Below are 24,248 nucleotides of genomic sequence, written 5' to 3'. Positions count from 1 at the left end.
ACCCTTCCATTTTTCACTAAAATTCGTATGACTGCCAATTATGCTTGCCATCATATTATCCTGCTGACCGGCTCGAGTTGCTTGGAGTTGCCAAACCTCTCACATCTGACTTGTGTACAACAGAACAGAATGGTCTGAACCTACGAACAAGTGACACGGAAGTAAGGGAAAGGGGAAGAGTATGGAGGAATGTGGACATACTGTGCAATGGCACGTTCAATGCTCCTTCCCCCATCCTTGTCTGTCAGAATGCTTCTTTCGCTATTACGGGTAGGCCTACAGTCTGCGGAAGCGTAGTCCGTTGTCTCCAAACACTGTTTCAGGACTGTGATCACGGAGAGGCTAGTGGGGTAAAGCGTAGTGGAAAAGCTTTTGGGAGGACCAACATCACTCCACTCGCTCCTCCCCTGCTTCCCCTCCCCACTTCACGGAACACTATTCTACTCTCAAACACATCCACTTCCCTCTCAATGATCACAATCCTGAAACAGTGTTTGGAGACAACGAATCACGCTTCGGCAAACAAGTTAAGTGCACAAGTATTTCATTTAGTAAATACGGTGACGGTTCAATACTATTACAATTAACATTTATTAATACTTGATAATATCTTCACCAAACTCCTTATCACTGACAAGTTTAAGTAACGTAAACAATGCTGTGACATATACGCATGATTTAAGTGATTTCGTAGAATCTGAGGATGTTCTTATAGAACGAAACATAGATATATATTTTACTGGATGTTATAGTGTTATAAAGTATTGAAATTGTGTTAGACAGACTGTAAAGGTTGTATATTACATTTCACTAAGTCTACACTGGAAAATATGGCTTACTTCTTAAAGAACTAAAATTAATTGTGCCATAAAACGCTTTCGCTCAAAAATTTAGATATTCCAAGGAAACATCAACTAATATGTATTCTTCCCAACGAAAATAAAGGACTGATGAAAAACGATTTACATTCTTAGATTAGATTTCTTCCCACATTCTCCGCGCCTAGCAATAAGAAATGACATCAGAAACGCGGGCTGATCCAGAGAAAATGTACGTAAGTGAATTTCGCAATCTCGCTCGATGAAACATTATTGAAGAAAGTTTTTCGCGATATGATGTTAAATTTACTCTAGCAATTTCCTTATCTGTGCACCGTAAGTGTTAATCATTTCATGCCAATCTGTTGTATAGTTCCAGATGGGTTTTATCGAACAGTTCCAATAGGTTAAACATAGGTGAGGTTGTGAGCCTCGGGAAGCTAAAATGTTTCAAAAGTTATTTCAGATAATAATATTTTTCATCCTATTTTCACCATTTTCAAAATAGTAATTCTAAGTATAAATTAATAAAGGTTATGGCTCAGACCGTTAAGGCGCTGGTTTTCTGACTCCAACTTGGCAGGCTCGATCCTGGCTCACTCCGATGGTATTTGAAGGGGCTCAAATACGGCAGCCTCGTGTCAGCAGATTTACTGGCACGTAAAAGAAATTCTTTGGGAAAATGTCAGCACCTCGGTGTCTCAAAAACACCGTCAAAAGTTAGTGGGACGTTATTTAATACAGTTTATTTCTGAGAAAGATTATCAGGTAATGGGAGCCGAGGGCGGACGATATATGGTTCTTCAGACCCATATAACCTCTACCAGCTTCAGCCTCTCCTCCGTGTTCCACTTCTTATATCGGCTTCTCTCCACTCGGTAGCGTCTCTCGAAATTCCACACGTGTGTCACTTAACAGAACTCTTTACTTCACGAAGTACCTTTCAAATCCATACAACTGCCCAGGTGTTGGTAAGGAGGAAGTGAAACGTAGTGAAATCGCAGCACAATTTGCAAACGATTGAGCGATTTACCGGGATGTCCTTTTTTTTCTCTTTGATAGTTGCCTTACGTCGCACCGACACAGATAGGTCTTATGGCGACGATGGGACAGGGAAGGGCTAGGAGTGGGAAGGAAGCGGCCGTGGCCTTAATTAAGGTACAGCCCCAGCATTTGCCTGGTGTGGAAATGGGAAACCACGGAAAACCATTTTCAGGACTGACGACAGTGGGGTTCGAACCTACTATCTCCCGAATACTGGATACTGGCCGCACTTAAGCGACTGCAGCTATCGAGCTCGGTGGGGAAGTCCTTTGGGTATGTTTTAATAATAATGCCCATGTGTATGAAATCCTTCATTTTTGACATTTAAAGGTCACATTGCCGAATTGCATTTTAACTTCCTTTTATGTCCACAGCGTAACCGACTCACTAAACATTTTTACAAGAACTACAGAAGTTAGAATTATTTTTAAGTTCGAAGTAACATTCATAAAAGTAGCGAGAATGATTGCGAGTACTAGGAGTTTGCAACGATTGGAAGAGGACGCTTGCAATGGAAAGAACTTGCTAGGTGAATTGTGTACACGAGGGTTGGGGAATAAGTCATTGGGACGGATGTGGGGATCTACCAGACAATTCAAATATACTGATAGGAACGGGGAGTGTAAGGTGCAGGGGGATTTGGAAAAGACAATTTTGAAACGCAGAGTTGCAGGCAGTAGACCACGGGGAAGAACAGCAAGTAGAAGGTTAGATCAGGTCACTGCCCTTCCTCTTCAGATCATGTTAAGGAAAACTGCAAACCGCTCTGGATGGAGGCATCTTGTCAAGGCTCCAACGCAGAAATGATACAGTTATGAGGTCTCGACGCTCAGCATATTATTATTATTATTATTATTATTATTATTATTATTATTATTATTATTATTATTATTATTATTATTATTATTATTATTATTATTATATGGTTCATGTTTGTGGATTACTGCAGTCACGTCCTAGTTCGTGAACCATGGGCAACGGCTGAGTGGCCTAGTAAGTGGTACTGAGAGTCGGGATACCAGTTGCCATGGAATGGGAGTGGGCATCTCGGACATATTCTGAGTCGTGGCCCTCCTTGTGCTCAGGCGGCTAGGACTATACAATTCACCGGTGGTCCATAACCTGTTAGAGGAGATATCCTCACTTGGACTATGTGCAAGTAGGGCAGCATCCTGCTTCATGAATTTACCGAGCTCAGAACACTTTAAGCAAGCCTCGGACCTATGGGAGTAATGGAGTCCCACTCCCATTTGACAGGTGAGGGACTCCTTGGAAACAGCTTGGCAAACGAAATGGAATTCGATGGGGAGCTATCAATATTAATGGGGCTTATGGAAGATAGAAGGTAGAACTGGCTGAGTCAGCAAAGAGAATGCATCTGGATATGCTAGGAGTAAGTGATATTCGGGTAAGGGGAGATAATGAGGAAGAGATAGGATATTATAAGGTGTACTTGACAGGTGTTAGAAAGGGAAGGGCAGAGTCTGGGGTAGGGCTCTTTATCAGGAATACCATTGCGTGCAACAGTTTCTGTTAGGCACGTAAATGAGCGAATGATATGGGTAGATTTGTCAGTGGGAGGAATTAGGACAAGAATTGTGTCTGTGTATTCACCATGAGAGGGTGCAGATGAGGATGAAGTTGACAAGTTTTATGAAGCATTGAGTGACATCGTGGTCAGGGTCAACAACACGGATAGAATCGTGCTAATGGGCGATTTCAATGCGAGAGTTGGGAATAGAACTAAAGGATACGAAAGGGTGGTTGGTAAATGTGGGGAAGATATGGAAGCTAATGGGAATGGGAAGCGTTTGCTGGACTTCTGTGCTAGTATGGGTTTAGCTGTTACGAATACATTCTTTAAGCATAAGGCTATTCACCGTTACACATGGGAGGCTAGGGGCACCAGATCCATAATAGACTATATCTTAACTGACTTTGAATTCAGGAAATCTGTTAGGAATGTACGAGTTTCTCGCGGATTTTTTGATGATACAGACCACTATCTGATCTGTAGTGAACTAAGTATCTCTAGGCCTAGGGTAGAAAAAGTGAAATCTGTCTGCAAACGAATAAGGGTAGAAAATCTCCAGGACGAGGAAATTAGACAGAAGTACATGGATATGATTAGTGAGAAGTTTCGAACAGTAGACAGTAAGCAGGTTCAGGATATAGAAAGAAAATGGGTGGCATACAGGGATGCTGTAGTAGAAACAGCAAGGGAATGCCTAGGAACAACTGTGTGTAAAGATGGGAAAAGGCGAACATCTTGGTGGAATGATGAAGTGAGAGCAGCCTGTAAACGTAAAAAGAAGGCTTATCAGAAATGGTTCCAAACAAGGGCCGAGGCAGACAGGGATTTGTACGTAGATGAAAGAAACAGAGCGAAACAAATAGTTGTTGAATCCAAAAAGAAGTCATGGGATGATTTTGGTAATAACCTGGAAAAGCTAGATCAAGCAGCAGGAAAACCTTTCTGGACAGTAATAAAGAACCTTAGGAAGGGAGGGAAAAAGGAAATGAACAGTGTTTTGAGTAATTCAGGTGAACTCATAATAGATCCTAGGGAATCACTGGAGAGGTGAAGGGAATATTTTGAACATCTTCTCAATGTAAAAGGAAATCATCCTGGTGGTGTTGCAAACAGCCAAGCTCATGGGGAGGAGGAAAATGATGTTGGTGAAATTATGCTTGAGGAAGTGGAAAGGATAGTAAATAAACTCCATTGTCATAAGGCAGCAGGAATACATGAAATTAGACCTGAAATGGTTAAGTATAGTGGGAAGGCAGGGATGTAATGGCTTCATAGAGTAATAAAATTAGCGTGGAGTGTTGGTAAGGTACCTTCAGATTGGATAAAAGCAGTAATTGCACCTATCTATAAGCAAGGGAAAGGGAAGGATTGCAACAACCATCGAGGTATCTCACTGATTAGTATACCAGGCAAAGTATTCACTGGCATCTTGGAAGGGTGGGTGCGATCAGTCGTTGAGAGGAAGTTGGATGAAAACCAGTGTGGTTTCAAACCACAGAGAGGCTGTCAGGTTCAGATTTTCAGTATGCGCCAGGTAATTGAAAAATGCTACGAGAGGAATAGGAAGTTGTGTTTATGTTTCGTAGATCTAGAGAAAGCATATGACAGGGTACCGAGGGAAAAGATGTTCGCCATACTGGAGGACTATGGAATTAAAGGTAGATTATTAAAATCAATCAAAGGCATTTATGTTGACAATTGGGCTTCAGTGAGAATTGATGGTAGAATGAGTTCTTGGTTCAGGGTACTTACAGGAGTTAGACAAGGCTGTAATCTTTCACCTTTGCTGTTCGTAGTTTACATGGATCATCTGCTGAAAGGTATAAAATGGCAGGGAGGGATTCAGTTAGGTGGAAATGTAGTAAGCAGTTTGGCCTATGCTGACGACTTGGTCTTAATGGCAGACTGTGCCGAAAGCCTGCAATCTAATATCTTGGAACTTGAAAATAGGTGCAATGAGTATGGTATGAAAATTAGCCTCTCGAAGACTAAATTGATGTCAGTAGGTAAGAAATTCAACAGAACTGAATGTCAGATTGGTGATACAAAGCTAGAACAGGTCAATAATTTCAAGTATTTAGGTTGTGTGTTCTCCCAGGATGGTAATATAGTAAGTGAGATTGAATCAAGGTGTAGTAAAGCTAATGCAGTGAGCTCGCAGTTGCGATCAGCAATATTCTGTAAGAAGGAAGTCAGCTCCCAGACGAAACTATCTTTACATGGGTCTGTTTTCAGACCAACTTTGCTTTACGGGATCGAAAGCTGGGTGGACTCAGGATATCTTATTCATAAGTTAGAAGTAACAGACATGAAAGTAGCAAGAATGATTGTTGGTACAGACAGGTGGGAACAATGGCAGGAGGGTACTCGGAATGAGGAGATAAAGTCTAATTTAGGAATGAACTCGATGTATGAACTTGTACGCATAAACCGGCTTCGGTTGTGGGGTCATGTGAGGCGAATGGAGGGGGATAGGTTACCTAGGAGAATAATGGGCTCTGTTATGGAGGGTAAGAGAAGTAGAGGGAGATCAAGACGACGATGGTTAGACTCGGTTTCCAACGATTTAAAGATAAGAGGTATAGAACTAAATGAAGCCACAACACTAGTTGCAAATCGAGGATTGTGGCGACGTTTAGTAAATTTTCAGAGGCTTGCAGACTGAACGCTGAAAGGCATAACAGTCTATAATGATGATGTATGTATGTATGTTATTATTATTATTATTATTATTATTATTATTATTATTATTATTATTATTATTATTATTATTATTATTATTATTATTATTATTATTATTCATATGCTCCTTGGCCGAAAGGTCAGCGCAGGCTGGTCTTCGGTTCATAGAGTGTCAGATTCGATTTTCTGTAAATTAGAGGATTTTAAGACGCATCTAATGAATTTCTCTTGTACGGTGTTTGTATTTGTCGTAATGCAAACTATTTCATAAACACAATACAACAGACCACACTACTAAATCTACTTTCCTTTTTATTTTATTTTTACAGAACTTGCTTTACGTCACCCGACACAGTTAGGTCTTAAGGTGACGGTGAGGTAGGAATGGCTTAGGAGTGGGAACGAGACCACCGTGACCTTAATTAAGGTACAGCCTAAGTATTTGTCTGGTGAAGAAGTGGGTTACCATGGAAAACCATCTTTAGGGATGCCGACAGTGGGATTTGAACCCACAACTTCCCGAAAACAAGCTCACAGCTGAGCGCCCCAAACCGCACGGCCAACTCGCCCTCAAGGAAACACAACGGTGAATAGGTCTTCCTTCACACTGTACTGGCGTCTGGAAGGGCATATGGCCAAGAAACTGGGCCCAGTCAACGAATGGTGCAGGCCAAAATTACTATTACTTTTCCTGTGACTGAAGTGATGAGAAAGCAGTATTATTCATTAACCTGGTAAGATTTAACTCACTTGAAGGTCCATATAGATGAATATGTGGGATATCCTCTTTCTTTATTTCCTCCCTGGTGAAGGAAGGACGGATCACGCCTTCGTGACATTAATTCTCTTCATTGTACGATAAGAAAATGGATGATTTTTATCTATGCTGCTTATACTGGTCACTAGAATAATGGTGAGGCTTATGCTACGCTCCATAAATCAAAGTATCATTAGTTGAGTGAAATGCACATGAGAATAACATATGCAGCTTCGAGATTAAAAGGAAATGAAACCACCATTTCCAGCTGCATGATTTATACAGGGAAGTTCATGACCACAGTTGTTTATTTCAATTCCATTTCTAAACTTCTACTATTATTTTACAAAGTTGCCTTCCTAGCAGAGTGGTAGCGTGCTCTTTGTACTTCCCTCCGTCTCATGACCTCGATAAGATCTCATTATGAAATGAGAAACTGAGTGTGGAGGAAAACGCCGGACAAGCGTATAATCTTAGCGAGAAGTCAGAAGTTATCTAAATTAGGGACAATGTAAGTCACGCCATTGTTCTTGTATTTGTGATGTGATGGTAACGATGCCCTTTGTCTACTCAGGAGGGATGCTTTAGTTTCTCTCAACCTTACGAGTATTTCTCTTCGTCAGTCCCAACTATGGAAGTATCAAGATTTCTTCATCTGTTAGGGTACAGAGTGGATATTCACAAAATCTCAAAACTACCGGGACCGGGCGAGTTGGCCGTGCGCGTAGAAGCGCGCGGCTGTGAGCTTGCATCCGGGAGATAGTAGGTTCGAATCCCACTATCGACAAGCCTGAAGATGGTTTTCCGTGGTTTCCCATTTTCACACCAGGCAAATGCTGGGGCTGTACCCTAATTAAGGCCACGGCTGCTGCCTACCCATTACTAGATCCTTCCTATCCCATCCACATCATAAGACCTATGGCCGATGACCCAAATGTTATCCCTTTTAAACAGCAAACAAACAACAAACATAAGACCTATCTCTGTTGGTGTGACGTAAAGCAATTAGTTAACGACAAAAAGAAGACTCAAAACTTCATAATAAAATATTTTCTCTTCCTCTCAGAGTCAAATAGAAAATTTCTAATTTCTAATCCAGGCGTGATCATTCCATTTCTTATTAGTTATAGCGGTAGGTAATTGCCCTGTAATTTTAGACTTTAGTCGAACGAAATTACCTTTCGAGGGTATTTTATCAATTTTTTTCTCCAAGTAGCTGCACACTACATAGAGGCACATGCAAGAGCACTAATTCCACTTGGGGAAGTTTACCTTCCATTCGGGATATGGTGTGTTCCATCGAACCTCATTATTGGCAGCCCTGAAGATGCGTTTCCATCGTTTAAAACTTTTTAAAAATTAATAATGATGTTATTTGTTATACTGCTCTCTAACTACTTTTACAGTTTTTGGAGGTGACGAAATTTAGTTCCGCAGGAGTTCTCTTAAGTATATATCGGCACCTTCAAATACCACTGGACTGAGTCAGGATCGACCTGCTATGCTGAGCTTCCAAAAATTATTAAATTGGTAATTGACTTTGGGACCATAAAGAGAACAACATATATTTTTAAAATTTATATTTCTAAATTACTCATGTTGTTCATTATAGGTTATTTTTTCGGTTATCTGCGGTCAGCACTAGCGTCAGTTAAGCCCAGTTTCATTGACGGATGCATTTCACGAAGCCCACCCTCTGTGAAGTGATCTATTGACTATTATAGTTTTCTGATATGACTAGAAATGCATTCAAGTTTTCTTACTTTCAATTTTTTTCCTCTTACTACTTTGACCTCATATTTCTTCATGTGTTATACGATATTTTTTTCTCATTTCCAACCCTATGAATTTCTACCAGTCTTTTCCGGTTTCACTAAGAGATGGTGCCAGTGAACATTACGCAGCGTATGAATTTGACATATACGTCAGTTTGTTCGTCTGACATTAACATACCAACACACATACAGGTTGAGTCCGCCAAACACTGTCATCATGTCGACGTTTGTGCCTGAAAAAGAACATTTGCGGAACGCCTTTCTGGTGTTATTTAATCAAAAGGAAAAGCTGTGGAAAGTGATCGTTTGCTGGTAGAAACACACGGTGAACACGCTCCATTTATTAGAACAGGTCATACATGGTTTCGACAATTTAAGCGTGTCGATTTAAATGTAAAAGGCAGTGGGCGTTCTGGTAGACGACAGAAGTGCGAAGACGAGCAATTTCAGACGTTAGTGGATGATGACACAACTCAACAACGCTACCGCCAACAGATCATTATTTTAAATCACGCATTGATCGGATGACGACCGGGATTGGCCAAAAGACATGGCAAAGTGATTTTGTTACACGATAATGCGCCGTCTCACACAGCAAAACCACTGAAAGACACCTTGAATGGGACGTACTTCCGCACCCGCCGTACTCCCCGACTTGGCACCATCTATCACCTTTAAGCATCAATGGAGCACGCGCTCGCAGAGCAGCACCTTCAGCAATTTCGAGGAACTTGGAAAATAGCCCGACGAATGATCTGCCACAAAAGACAAGCAGTTTTTTCAGGCAAGGTATTCATAACTTACCTAAAAGGTGGCCTAAGTGTGTACGTGGAAGCAGGTGGCCAATAATTTGAATTAAAAATTAATTTCCTTTGAAAATTCCGTGTTTCTTTTACCACAAAAACCGGTAAACACTTATGCATACACCTGGTATTGTGCATTTATATCTGAATTGTCTGTAAAAACTGAATAATAAATACATATAAAATGTTATGTATCATTACATCTACGACATATACACGCTAATGGACTACATGAAAATGTAAAGAGAATATTTAAACATATCACGGAATAGAATACGGCTAGCTGTTGGCTGCGGGGTCACCTCTGGGAGACTTAGAATCAGCAGAGAATGTTTATGGGGCAATAATCCCAGCCAGTATATTCACAGGGTGATTCAGAAGTCCTCTCTAGGTCTAAATGTGATATTCTGACATTCTTTCCGACCATTGGCACGAGCATATTTATTTATATGGAAACAGCGAACTGTGGACTACGGTTATACAAATTACCTGGCTCCCTCTCAGCGTCAAGTAGAAAATTTCAAATTTCTATCGAGACTTGATCATTCCATTTCTTGTAAGTCATAGCATTAGGTAGTTGCCCGAAAATTTCTAATTAACCTCAGGCTCCTTTTCGGCCGTTCAACCACCGATTTGTTTATCAGGTTCTTTCTCTGGATCATCCCCCAACCCCGCAAATTTCTTCCTAAAAATGCTCCTCTCCATTACCCGCGTGTCTTTGTGCACCTCTTTTAGCCGGCGAGGATGATATTTACATTTTTCCTGTAAAGTGAGTATTTTGTGCGCAAAACTCTCCGGGTTCATTCTCTCCAGGTCATCATAAAATGTTAGCATTCGTTCCTTCATAACTGTGGTGATCTTTTCGACTCTTGCATGCTGTTCCTTGTTTGACTTCAGGTGGAAGACAAAACTCTCTGATGAACTCCTTTTCCCTTTTCTCATTCGGCATATCTTCCACTTTTGCTGCAGCGTAAAGGCATGCCGGTCTGACTGCTACACAGTAGTGTCTTAGTATAGCCTGGAAGGAGATGGATTTCGATCTGTAAGTACCATGGCTCTTTTAAAATATTCAATTCAATCTTCCTTGCTCTCTTCCAAGTTATTCTTTTCATTGTCATTCGGGGTACAAATCTCACCAAGGTCTTTAAATTTCATGGTCCTCCGGACAATCCCATCAGCCGTCTCAACACTGAGTGAAATATTTCATTTCCGAATCTATATGCTCAGTGTTTTCAAAGCTTGTTTGAGCAGTTTTCTTTGAAGAATTTCAACCTAATTTACTTCTGTCTGAAGATTATCTACAAAGAACACAACATCATCAGCGAAGGTCAAACACTGAAACGTTATGTCTGTGTTTTTATGACTGTGTCTTTTTTTTTTCACATCTGCATGTCGAACTGAGGAGCACGCTTGAACGTATTTAGCTGATGATTTTGCTTTCTTCTTCTACCATAATCTCTTCATCCTCTCACTGAAATACTTCTCGCGTTCTTCTGCCGAGATGTTATTAGTTCTAGCTTTAGGCTCCGCGGAACAATGATTATTAATCAGATTGGTTATTCAAGTTTCCTGGTTGATATTTATTTCCTTCAGGTCTGATATATTTAATTTAGCCAGTTTTTCTTGACTTTCCTGTGAGGGCAAGATTTACAATTCTTTTGGTCAATCTATCATTGTTGATTGGAAAAATGTGACCATAAAATTTCAACCTCCTTTTCCTGATAGTTTCTGAGATTTCTTCAGTATGGAAAAGACTTTCATGGGATTTTGTTTTCATCAATACTCCCTCTGCACAGACGTTACGTAAACTTGTCAATGACAGAGAGTTAGGTGAAGATATGAACAAGAAAACTTTTATTTCTTGCTTTTCTATATCTTTTATGATTGATTTACAGCCAATGATCAAGGTTTCGATGGGTATAATGCTTCACGTTTTATTGCTGTATTATAATGTCCGTGACTCAGGCGGAAGCGCGCCGGCCTCTCACCGCTGGATACCGTGGTTCAAATCCCCATCACTCCATGTGAGATTTGTACTGGACAAAGCGAAAGCAGGAGAGGTTTTTCTCCGGGTACTCCAGTTTTCCCTGCCATCATTCATTCAAACAACACTCTCCACTATCATTTCATTTCATCCGTCAGTCATTAATCATTGCCCGAGCGGAGTGCTACAGGTGTTGGCAGCCGGCACAATTCATATTCTCGCCGCAAGATGGGGCTCAATTCAGCCCATCCTTGACCTAGTCATTGACTGGAAAACAGTTGTAGGTTTCGATTGTAATGTCTTAATCTTGCTTTCCTAGATAATGATTTTTGTTGTTGTATGTGTTACAAGTGATTCGATATGCTTACTGTAATTTAGACTTTCCCTCCTCGTTTGCTTCACTATTTAATCCAGAAGGTTGAATGATTTCTCCAAGGCATTTTAATTTATTTACTTGGAAAATTTGTCCAATTTAGTCATAATAACTTGTCCATCTAGACCCCGAGATGCTGTACTGGGCTTTTTTTACGTATGATATTTGATGTCCTGTTTAGGCTGCAATTTCATGTAGATTTTCGAGGGAGTAGATTGATTCTTGCCTATTATTTGAAAGAATTACCAGGTAATCTGCAAAAGCTAGACACCGCGCGTGAATTCGGTTTATCAGTTGTCTACCAAGAGTTACTCATTTAATTATTTTTCCCAGGTTCTTATTACTTCTTCTAAAACAGGGTTGAGCACGAGAGGTGACAGTAGATCTCCTTGTCCAACCCCTGCGTTAATATTTCTCCAATGAAATTAACTTTGGAAGTAGTGTCAGTTTGATCAATTCTCCTCTTTTCTTGTCTACTTTAAACTCTTCGAGTACTGTCCGGCTCCATGGCTAAATGGTTAGCCTGCTGGCCTTTGGCCACAGGGGTCCCGGGTTCGAGTCCCAGTAGGGTTGGGAATTTTAACCTAAATTAGTTAATTTCGCTGGTACGGGGGCTATGTGTATGTGTCGTCTTCAGCATTATATCCTCCTCACGACACGCAGGTCGCCTACGGGTGTCATATCATAAGACCTGCATCTGGCGAGGCGAACTTATTGTCGGACACTCCCGGCACTAAAAGCCATACGCCATTTCATTTCATTTCTTGGAGTACTTTGAAAAGTGTGTGCGGCCTATGGAGTCATGTGCTTTTCTAAAGTCTACGAAGGTGATCACTGTTTGTCCAGTTTTGCGAAACTCTAAAATATTTTCGACAGTGAGAATTTCGTCTGCGTATCTGACCTTTCTGAAACCTGTCTGGTATCCTCCAATGCGGAGATCAGTTTTGTTTTCAGGTCTTCTCCGTACGAAGTAGTATAATTGGATGGTTCTGCCGCACCTCCGCCGCCGCACGCCTCCGCCCGCCTCCTCCTCCGCCCGCCTCCTCCTCCGCCGCCGCCCGCGGGAAATTTGAATTTTGGCGGGAAATTTGAATTTTGGCGCGAGATTTGAATTTGTAAACAAAGCCACGTGCTTTTTGACAGCTGTCATCGACAACAACGCAACGCTAACCTCACTGCTGCCATCTTGACGGGCCTAAACCTCACTAGTGCCAACTTAACCTAACTAGAATGAGGTAAACAAAGCCACGTGTTTTTTTGACAGCCACGTGCTTTTTGACAGACAATAACGCATCGCTAACCTCAGTACTGCCATCTTGACGGGCCTAAACCTCAGTAGTGCCAACTTAACCTCACTAGCGCGAGGAAAACAAAGCCACGTGCTTTTTGACAGCCACGTGCTTTTTGACAGATTTGTAAACAAAGCCACGTGCTTTTTGACAGCTGTCATCGACAACAACGCATCGCAAACCTCAGTACTACCATCTTGACAGGCCTAAACCTCAGTAGTGCCAACTTAACCTAACTAGCATGAGGTAAACAAAGCCACGTGTTTTTTGACAGCCACGTGCTTTTTGACAGATTTGTAAACAAAGCCACGTGCTTTTTGACAGACAACAACGCATCGCTAACCTCAGTACTGCCATCTTGACGGGCCTAAACCTCAGTAGTACCAACTTAACCTAACTAGCGCGAGATAAACAAAGCCACGTGCTTTTTGACAGCCACGTGCTTTTTTGACAGCTGTCATCCGCCATCTTTGAGCACCGTGCTGCCCTCTTTCGTCACCTGTCATCCGCAGTGCTGCCATCTTGACGGGCCTAAACCTTAGTGCTACCAACTTAACCTCCTGCCATCTTGACGGGTCTAACCTTAGTGGTACCAACTTAACCTAACTAGCATGAGGTAAACAAAGCCATGTGCTTTTTGACAGCCACGTGCTTTTTGACAGATTTGTAAACAAAGCCACGTGCTTTTTGACAGACAACAACGCATCGCTAACCTCAGTACTGCCATCTTGACGGGTCTAACCTTAGTGGTACCAACTTAACCTAACTAGCATGAGGTAAACAAAGCCATGTGCTTTTTGACAGCCACGTGCTTTTTGACAGATTTGTAAACAAAGCCACGTGCTTTTTGACAGACAACAACACATCGCTAACCTCAGTACTGCCATCTTGACGGGCCTAAACCTTAGTGGTACCAACTTAACCTAACTAGCATGAGGTAAACAAAGCCACGTGCTTTTTGACAGCCACGTGCTTTTTGACAGCTACCATCCGCCATCTTTAAACTACAGAGCGCTGTGCTGCCCTCTTGCGTCACCTGTCATCGGCAGTGCTGCCATCTTGGCGGGCCTAAACCTTAGTGCTACCAACTTAACCTCACTAGCTCGAGATAAACAAATCCACGTGCTTTTTGACAGCCACGTGCTTTTTTTGACAGCTGTCATCAGCCATCTTTGAGCACCGTGCTGCCCTCATGCGGGGCAATTTCGTCAGCTGTCATCCGCCATCTTTAATCCAGAGAGAACAGTGCTGCACTCTATGTGGTGGCGGCAATTTGAAAAATTCTATGTGCTCTTGTTGGGAAACAAAGCCACGTGCAGCTGTCATCGGCCATCTTTAATCAATAGAGCGCTGTGCTGCGGGCAATTTCGTCAGCTGTCATCCGCCATCTTTAATCCAGAGAGAACAGTGCTGCACTCTATGTGGTGGCGGCAATTTGAAAAATTCTATGTGCTCTTGTTGGGAAACAAAGCCACGTGCAGCTGTCATTCGCCATCTTTGAGCGCTGTGCTGCGGGCAATTTCGTCGGCTGTTATCCGCCATCTTTGAGAACAGTGCTGCACTCTATGTGGTGGCGGTAAATTCCACGTGCTTTACAAACCTATGCGCTTTTCTGACAGCTGTCATCCGCCATCTTTGAGAACAGTGCTGCACTCTATGTGGCGGTAGCAAATTCCACGTGCTCTACAAAGCCACATGCTCTTTTGACAGCTGTCACCCGCCATCTTTGAGCACTATGCAGCTGTCATCCGCCATCTTTAATCACCGTGCTGCCCCGGTGACGGCAAATTCCACGTGCTCTTGTTTGGAAACAAAGCTTTTAATCCAGAGAGAACAGTGCTGCCCCGGTGATAGCAAATTCTACGTGCTTTACAAAGCTATGTGCTTTTTTGACAAAAAAAAAAAATTCTGCTCTCGAGATACTTACCGAACTATACTTACGAAACTGCTCATCACCTTCTTTCTTCCATGAGTAATAAACAAAAACTCTATCCTGCAAATAAGGAGCGGGAGGAAGGTGATACCTAACCTAAAATAAAAGAATATGCCAATTCTACATTATTTATTTACATCTTGTATGTACAAGTTTTATCACGAATCATTTTACCCTAGCGTACTTCTCGATGCAATTCTTGAATGTACAAGTTTAGACTTGCCGTACCAGCGTTCCTCTCCCGAATTGTGATGTAAGACAGCGTAACGTAAGTACACACACACCTCTAGCATAATGTTTATGTAAAGTAGTACTTATCAATACTACTATGCCCCCAGGCTAGCGTGTTGGTAGAATTTGGGATGACAAACCGTTTACAATCATCGCTATTAAGGGCTACCTTACTAATTAAATGTGTGTACGACTGGTGCTTCTTGCTTCTAATGACAGACATTTGCTTATGCAAAACAGGTGGATTACTTTTAATGCAATTGTTATAGTTTTCAAAACTTAGCTGATTCTGAACGACATTCTTTTTAACCCCCTTCAATCTCTTTATTTGTAATTCATTTAAGAGTTTTATGCAATATGACTTGGATTTAGTACCTACAAATGAATCGATAATATTCCCAGCACATTCATCTTTCGTTTTACCTAGAACCTTTTTGTTCACTAGCGGCAGATGATATTGATTATCTGCAGGATAGTTACTCGTATCAAACCTACCCAAGTCAGGCTTTATATCATTGTAATAGTCATCAGTTTTGATTTGATAAATAAACGAATCGGTATCTGTGTAGAGCAATTGCGCATTATGCGCGTACTTCTTCATCATATAATCGTAATGGAATTCATACATGAGTGTTTTAGCCAATTCAAGTACTGTGAAGCCGACGTAGGTAGGTTTGTCATACTTAACCTTGACACGATTCATCTGTATAATAACTAAATTCTCATGTATGATGGTACAGCTGTGGAAATTTGGTTTACTTATTAAATAGTTAGCACCATACCTTTTCTTAATATTATCCCAGTTTGTAATCAATTTTACATCAACGCGTTTGTCAACATTCTCCATAGTCTTACCAAACACACTGTTATTCATGAGCTTGTAGAAATCTTTTTCAAACTCGTTAACCGCATTCGTTCTTAAATTATTGTTCAGATCGATATATGGCTTTAGCCACGGTGACTGAATAAATTCTAGTACGCGATGAATTTTGGATAACTTCAAACCATGCTGCAAACACTGTTTTAAATTTCGGTAATGAATGATATACTTAGATTTATCGCATAAATTAGCAATGAGCATTTTCGTCGTTGATGCAATGTACGGGGACTTCATATTTTCAGGGCAGAACGGTAGGTCATTATGAGAAGTGTGTAACTCTTTAGGATACTGTAAGTCAACTTCGAGGAAATAACCTTTATCAGCTTCATCACCTAGGGCGTGTAGCTGTAAAGCATCAAGTTCGCACTGCGTCAGCCAGCGGAAACCACTCACCGGTAGATCCTGACTCATCGCCCACCCATACTGATTATTAGCATCGAGGTAAACGATATACCGAGATTCCTGACTGGAATCGAAACTCGGCATGTACTTATTATTAGCACTCGAATACCGGCCGCTGCACTGACTCAGACCGCCTCGAATGGATGCTTTTATAAAGTGCACCATATCGATATCGGACAGCAGTTCCAAATTCACACGCGTGTATTTTAACATCGCGTCCCAACTTAACCCAGGTGCAGTAAAATACTGACATGGGTCAAGGCTGTAGGTGTTCATGCAAACACAGCGAAAATTTTCAAAAACATCAGCTAACAAAAGTACATCTGTCTTTAAATATAAATCAGAGTATTCACCCAGCGTTTGAATGTGGAACTGCTCCCAGATATGTTGCGCATGTAAATAGTCATCATCACTAATATCTGCTGAATTCAGCGAGCTGTAAAAGGATTGTTTCGATGGTAAGGCACGTTCTTCGAGGCGGTCTAAGCAGTCGAGATATTCATAACAAAAAACACCCTTACGCCGAAGTAAATTAAACTGCGCTTCTTCAGGGAAAACGCGTCGAATTTCTGTAAATTGTTCAGGCTGTAAATGACTAGAAAGTTTATCGAGGCTACTCGCCATAAAGCGAAACGAGTCAAGGAATCTCAGTTTTATAGAATGCTCAGCATCTACTTTTACAGACTTTGCAAACGCAATGTACCGCTCTTTATTCTGAGGGATTATATCTACTTTTTCATCCGAAGCTCCAAATTGTGAAATGATGAAATGAGAGTCGTAACCAGATAAGTTATGAAAAATTACAGGGATAAATTTAGGAACTCTATACTTAAGATTACAGCTATAATGAGCGGCACATCTGTAGAAACCAGTTAAATGATCATGATCAAAAACTTTAGGGTCATTTTCGGAAAATTCCCCATCACAAATGCTACACTTTGTAGCACGTTCATGATCATTTAACTGAATGTCGGTGAGTGGCTTCATAGGAATATTACTATTCAGAATACGACCGAGACGAACTGCATCACTTTCAAGTCTTTCTAAAAATACTTTAGCAGCATCATGTCCTCGATACAGCTCTAACTTGTTAAGCGTACTATCGTAACTACACTTGATGTAATACGCGAAGCTATACGGGACATGCATGTGCGTAGTATTAGTGAAAGAGTTGTCAGGATTAGGTGAGCATGTGTTGCATGGCGTGAGGATGGCTTCAAAGTCTGCATAAATCACGAACGGTACCCACATCTGCTTGTGAAAATTTGTAAATTTTAAAACATTATTGCCTGTAGTAGGTATCTCTGTACGTACATGATTGCAGTCATTCTTGGAATGCTTCGTTAACTGATCTTCATTTCTGAAATACTGCAAGCATCCATCACATAGCCACTTTTTGTTACACCTGTTTGACAACTGACTGCCAACAAGTCTACTCAGATTTTTAATCCAGCAAAAGTGGCTATTCACACTGTTTTCAATATAGAGTAAATTAACGTGAGTACTCTTCTTATGACATGTATAATACAGAGGACCTACTACAGACTTTTTCTCTACACCATACACATTAATACTAATGTTATTTAGTTCCTCAAAGCGCTTAATATCTTTTAACTGTACGGGAAATTCTATACTATCGAAATTTAGCTGCGTTGAATAGTGTGGATACGATGATGTTCTATACGCTACATTCGATTTAGCAGGATTTAAAGCTGACATCACCGCCCATGCGAAACATGCTTCGTCATTGTTTCGGATGTTTACAACAGCTTTTCTTTGCTGAATCCATGTCGGCAGCTCAATGTACGATGAACCTCGCATGGGATTGTACTTATTGATGTTAACTTCTAGATACATTATTTCAACTAAAGCCCACCCTGATTCCTTTTCCTGAAATTCCTCGCTCTTAGTTGAAATAATGTTAGAGACATCCCTAAGTACATCACCAAAATTAGTCGACTGACTTATGATAAAATTCTCCGTATTAAATGATTTAATGTCCGTTATTTCAGATTCATCCGTGCTTTTAATGTACAAGGCGAAAAGTTCAAAATTAACTTTAAATAAACTATGATTGGTCAAAGATTTAGCAAGAAGCTGTTGTACATCCGGTTGAACGCAATTTAAAAAGTTTGAAGTGCTCTGAAACTTTTGACTGGTGCGAATTCGGTAACTAGCAATCCTACTTTTAAATGCTGTATTAATTTCCTCGATGTTTGCGTTACTACCACTTCTACACGCATTATTTTTATGTGCATTACTCCGTAAGTGCCCCTGAAAATGCGAAGATGGTACATCAGTGTTACAGTGCTCGCAGTGAATAGTTTGAAGTTCATGATTTTTTCTAGGTTTTTTACTACTAGTACTTTCTACAGCTACATCAGTAGCTGCACGCTTTTCCCCTACTACTACCTGAGGGCAAGTAGATATTTGATGTACCTCTGCTAAGTGATCCTCATATCGCTCTACGTTAGCGAAATACACACTACAAACTTTACATAAAGCTGATGTTATGCTAGGGTGTTTTGATTTCATATGGCGCGTGAAGTTATCACGCCTTGCAAACGTTACATTACATTCCTCGCAGCAGGGGGGCATCTGTTCATGATATTTTCTAGGTTTTTTACTACTAGTACTTTCTACGGCTACATCAGTAGCTGCACGCTTTTTCCCTACTACTAGCTGAGGGCGAGTAGATATTTGATGTACCTCTGCTAAGTGATCCTCATATCGCTCTACGTTAGCGAAATACACACTACAAACTTTACATAAAGCAGATGTTATGCTAGGGTGTTTTGATTTCATATGGCGCATGAAGTTATCACGCCTTGCAAACGTTACATTACATTCCTCGCAGCAGGGGAACATCTGAAAAGAGAACGACCGATAGAGATTAGGTGAAAGTTACGGAAGAAGCCAAGTTTCAGCGTATAGAGGTTGGACATGGCTGTGAGTTAGGCCTATAGCATGAGGATTGAAGAGAACGATTAAAGTTACGATGTTCGGAAGAAACCAAGTTTAAGCCTGTTGAGGACGGACATAGCTATGTGTGCGTGTTTGAAATTATACCACGTCTATAGTATGTAGGTTGAAGAGAACAATTATTTATGAATAGCTTAAAGTTACGGAAGAAACCAAGTTTCAGCCTGTTGAGGGTAGACATAGCTATGTGTACGTGTTTGAAATTATACCACGTCTATAGTATGTTCATTAAAGAGAACAACTATTTATGATTAGCTTAAAGTTACGATGTTCGGAAGAAACCAACTTTCAACCTGTTGAGGGCAGACATAGCTATGTGTGCGTGTTTGAAATTATACTACGTCTATAGTATGTAGATTAAAGAGAACAACTATTTATCAATAGACTAAAGATACGATGTTCGGAAGAAACCAAGTTTAAGCCTGTTGAGGACGGACATAGCTATGTGTGCGTGTTTGAAATTATACCACGTCTATAGTATGTAGATTAAAGAGAACAACTATTTATGATTAGCTTAAAGTTACCGAAGAAACCAAGTTTCAGCCCGTTGAGCGCAGACATAGCTATGTGTACGTGTTTGAAATTATACCACGTCTATAGTATGTTGATTAAAGAGAACAACTATTTATGATTAGCTTAAAGTTACGATGTTCGGAAGAAACCAACTTTCAACCTGTTGAGGGCAGACATAGCTATGTGTGCGTGTTTGAAATTATACTACGTCTATAGTATGTAGATTAAAGAGAACAACTATTTATCAATAGACTAAAGTTACGATGTTCGGAAGAAACCAAGTTTAAGCCTGTTGAGGACGGACATAGCTATGTGTGCGTGTTTGAAATTATACCACGTCTATAGTATGTAGATTAAAGAGAACAACTATTTATGATTAGCTTAAAGTTACAGAAGAAACCAAGTTTCAGCCCGTTGAGGGCAGACATAGCTATGTGTACGTGTTTGAAATTATACCACGTCTATAGTATGTTGATAAAAGAGAACAACTATTTATGATTAGCTTAAAGTTACGATGTTCGGAAGAAACCAACTTTCAACCTGTTGAGGGCAGACATAGCTATGTGTGCGTGTTTGAAATTATACTACGTCTATAGTATGTAGATTAAAGAGAACAACTATTTATCAATAGACTAAAGATACGATGTTCGGAAGAAACCAAGTTTAAGCCTGTTGAGGACGGACATAGCTATGTGTGCGTGTTTGAAATTATACCACGTCTATAGTATGTAGATTAAAGAGAACAACTATTTATGATTAGCTTAAAGTTACAGAAGAAACCAAGTTTCAGCCCGTTGAGGGCAGACATAGCTATGTGTACGTGTTTGAAATTATACCACGTCTATAGTATGTTGATTAAAGAGAACAACTATTTATGATTAGCTTAAAGTTACGATGTTCGGAAGAAACCAACTTTCAACCTGTTGAGGACGGACATAGCTATGTGTGCGTGTTTGAAATTATACCACGTCTATAGTATGTAGGTTGAAGAGAACAATTATTTATGAATAGCTTAAAGTTACAGAAGAAACCAAGTTTCAGCCTGTTGAGGGCAGACATAGCTATGTACGCACCCCGCGTGAGGATTAAAGAGAACAACTATTTATCAATAGACTAAAGTTACGATGTTTTAGAAGAAACCAAGTTTCAACGAATAGAGGTCAGACATACCTTAAAATCTTCGCGCTGCAAACTGTTACTCGGATGTATAAAATGCGTGCGTTCAAGCCTGAAACTCGAATGATAATATTCTGGTCGTACCTAAAAAAAAGAAGAAACATATATGAATGTAGTGTAGGGTGCATCATCTAACCTAGTTATCTTTATAACTCAAAGTTCGAAAACATACCTTTTTAAAAAATGCACGTGCTGCAGACTGTTACTGGGATGAATAAAATTGCGTACTTTCGAACGGTACCTAAAAAAGAACAAACATATATGAATGTAGATGTCTAGCGTAGAAGTTGCTTTGCAAATAAAAAAAGTAACTAACAGTTCTACCTTACCTTAAGATAAAGGCTGAAGAATAATATTCACAGCAGACGGGAGATGTGTGTGTACGTAATAAACGCATACAGAGAACTGTGAGCACTTCGCGCAGACTGCAGCGGCTAAATATTCTGCTTGTTACCAACCGGATGTGAAAAAATCGCTGAGCTTACAACTGCGGTACAGTCGGGACGAATGCAACAAGAGCTCCCACCTGCAGGCTGACGTATTCGAACCTCCTGTTGATGCCGAGGTGTCAGAATTTAAGAGTTCGAGCCTTGGAAAGTTAGCGTGTGATCCTCGACTTCTCGAGGGTACATACGCGGTATTCCTTACCTGTGGGTATTGAGCTAAAGCTAGATCATGTAATGACGATCGCGCAGGGCCCCCTCGCCTAGCATTTACGGCTTCTAGTTCGAACTCGCTATCTACCGAAGTAGCGAGAATGATTGAAGAATGTTGAGGGTGATTCATTCGTCGGATGGAGGCGTTAAGCTATGTGCAGGCTTCTTCTAGTCGGGGTACGCGATTCAAATCCTGGTAACTTATGCCGTCGGGAAGGGCATCTAGCTAGATCATGTTATGACGATCGCGCAGGTCCCTCACCTAACATTTACGGCTTCCAGTTCGAACCCGCTATCTTCCGAAGTAGCGAGAATGATTGAAGAGTGTTTGAGGGTGATTCATTTGTTGGATGGAGGTGTTAAGCTGGCTTCTTCGGTAGGAGTAGGCTATGTCGGGATATCGATTTAAAATCCTAGTCAGGAGGGGCAGCCGGTCGTAAAACTATGGTGTGAGGCGGGTGTGCAAGAAAGCTAGCAATAAGTAAGGGCTGTTGATGGGGACGTTAAACCTTGTGCAGACTCCTTCGAAAATGATTTTTTGAGTACAAGACTTGACGGTGATTCATTTGTCGGATGGAGGCAATTAGCCTTGTGCAGGCTTCTTCAGCGGGAGTAGGCTATGTGTCGGTACCGGGATATCTAGTTATAAAACCCGCTACAACAAATTTATCGCGTATACTGCGATTTAAAATCCTAGTCAGGAAGGGCAGCCGGTCGTAAAACTATGGTGTGAGGCGGGGTGTGCAAGAAAGCCAGCATTAAGTAAGGGCTGTTGATAGGAGGCGTTAAACCATGTGCAAGCTCCTTCACCAGGAGAAGCCTACATGCCGGTACCGTGCAGGCTCTTTCGATAGGAGTAGGCACTGTGTGTGTTTTATCCTCTCCGTACAATCATGATATTTTACGTTAGGAACTTACATAGGCTAAATGCTACACATTCCGTAGCAGAGCCAGGAATCGAACTCGGACCTCCGAGGGTAGCAGCTAACTACTACACCACAGAGGAGTACTATTTCAGAATATTTTACAACCTTAATTGGTACTGTGTTTTAAGAGCTTGAATGGTACTCAGCTAAGAAGACCTTCGCGAGTTACAAGCCGCTTATCAGCATGTAGTGTCCTCGTTCAAGGTCGAGCCGGAAGATACGTGTACAATTTCAGCTAACACACGCATTCCACACAACTCGCTCAGAATGACTGTGCCGATACTTCGAGGACTGTAGAACAAATCTATAGCCTACAGTATGCATGCCTCTCACCCGGTAGTCTCGGGTTCGATTCTCTTGGGAATAAAAATGTGTTTAAATCGCATGAATTTGTTGAGTTGTCCTTCCTGATGCAAAACTAGCAGTATCTAACCTCATACACTATTGTTTTACGGCCGGATGCCCTTCCTGACGCAAAACTAAGATTTTTAAATCACAAGAATTTGTTTTAAGACTAGTCGCCCTTCATGATGCAAAACTGGCAGTATCTAGCCTCTCACGTCATACACTATTGTTTCGACCGGTTGCCCTTCCTGACGTCAAAGAACTCGGATTAAGAATCTGTTTTACAACTTCTAACACGAGAATCGGGGATTTACAGCTTAAAGATGGCGGATGACAGCTGTCAGAAAAGCATATAGGTTTGTAAAGCACATAGAATTAACCGCCACCACATAGAGGGTAGCACGGTGATTAAAGATGGCGGATGACAGCTGCACATAGCTTTGTTTCCAAACAAGAGCACGTGGATTTTGCCGTCACCGGGCAGCACGGTGATTAAAGATGGTGGATGACAGCTGCACATGGCTTTGTTTCCAAACAAGAGCACGTGGAATTTGCCGTCAACGGGGCAGCACGGTGATTAAAGATGGCGGATGACAGCTGCATAGTGCTCAAAGATGGCGGGTGACAGCTGTCAAAAGAGCATGTGGCTTTGTAGAGCACGTGGAATTTGCTACCGCCACATAGAGTGCAGCACTGTTCTCAAAGATGGCGGATGACAGCTGTCAGAAAAGCGCATAGGTTTGTAAAGCACGTGGAATTTACCGCCACCACATAGAGTGCAGCACTGTTCTCAAAGATGGCGGATAACAGCCGACGAAATTGCCCGCAGCACAGCGCTCAAAGATGGCGAATGACAGCTGCACGTGGCTTTGTTTCCCAACAAGAGCACATAGAATTTTTCAAATTGCCGCCACCACATAGAGTGCAGCACTGTTCTCTCTGGATTAAAGATGGCGGATGACAGCTGACGAAATTGCCCGCAGCACAGCGCTCTATTGATTAAAGATGGCCGATGACAGCTGCACGTGGCTTTGTTTCCCAACAAGAGCACATAGAATTTTTCAAATTGCCGCCACCACATAGAGTGCAGCACTGTTCTCTCTGGATTAAAGATGGCGGATGACAGCTGACGAAATTGCCCCGCA

The sequence above is a fragment of the Anabrus simplex genome, chromosome 7 (genome assembly GCF_040414725.1).
Source record: "Anabrus simplex isolate iqAnaSimp1 chromosome 7, ASM4041472v1, whole genome shotgun sequence".
Lineage (NCBI taxonomy): Eukaryota > Metazoa > Arthropoda > Insecta > Orthoptera > Tettigoniidae > Anabrus > Anabrus simplex.
The sequence above is the reverse complement of the archived record's forward strand: the minus strand, read 5'-3'. Positions refer to the sequence as shown.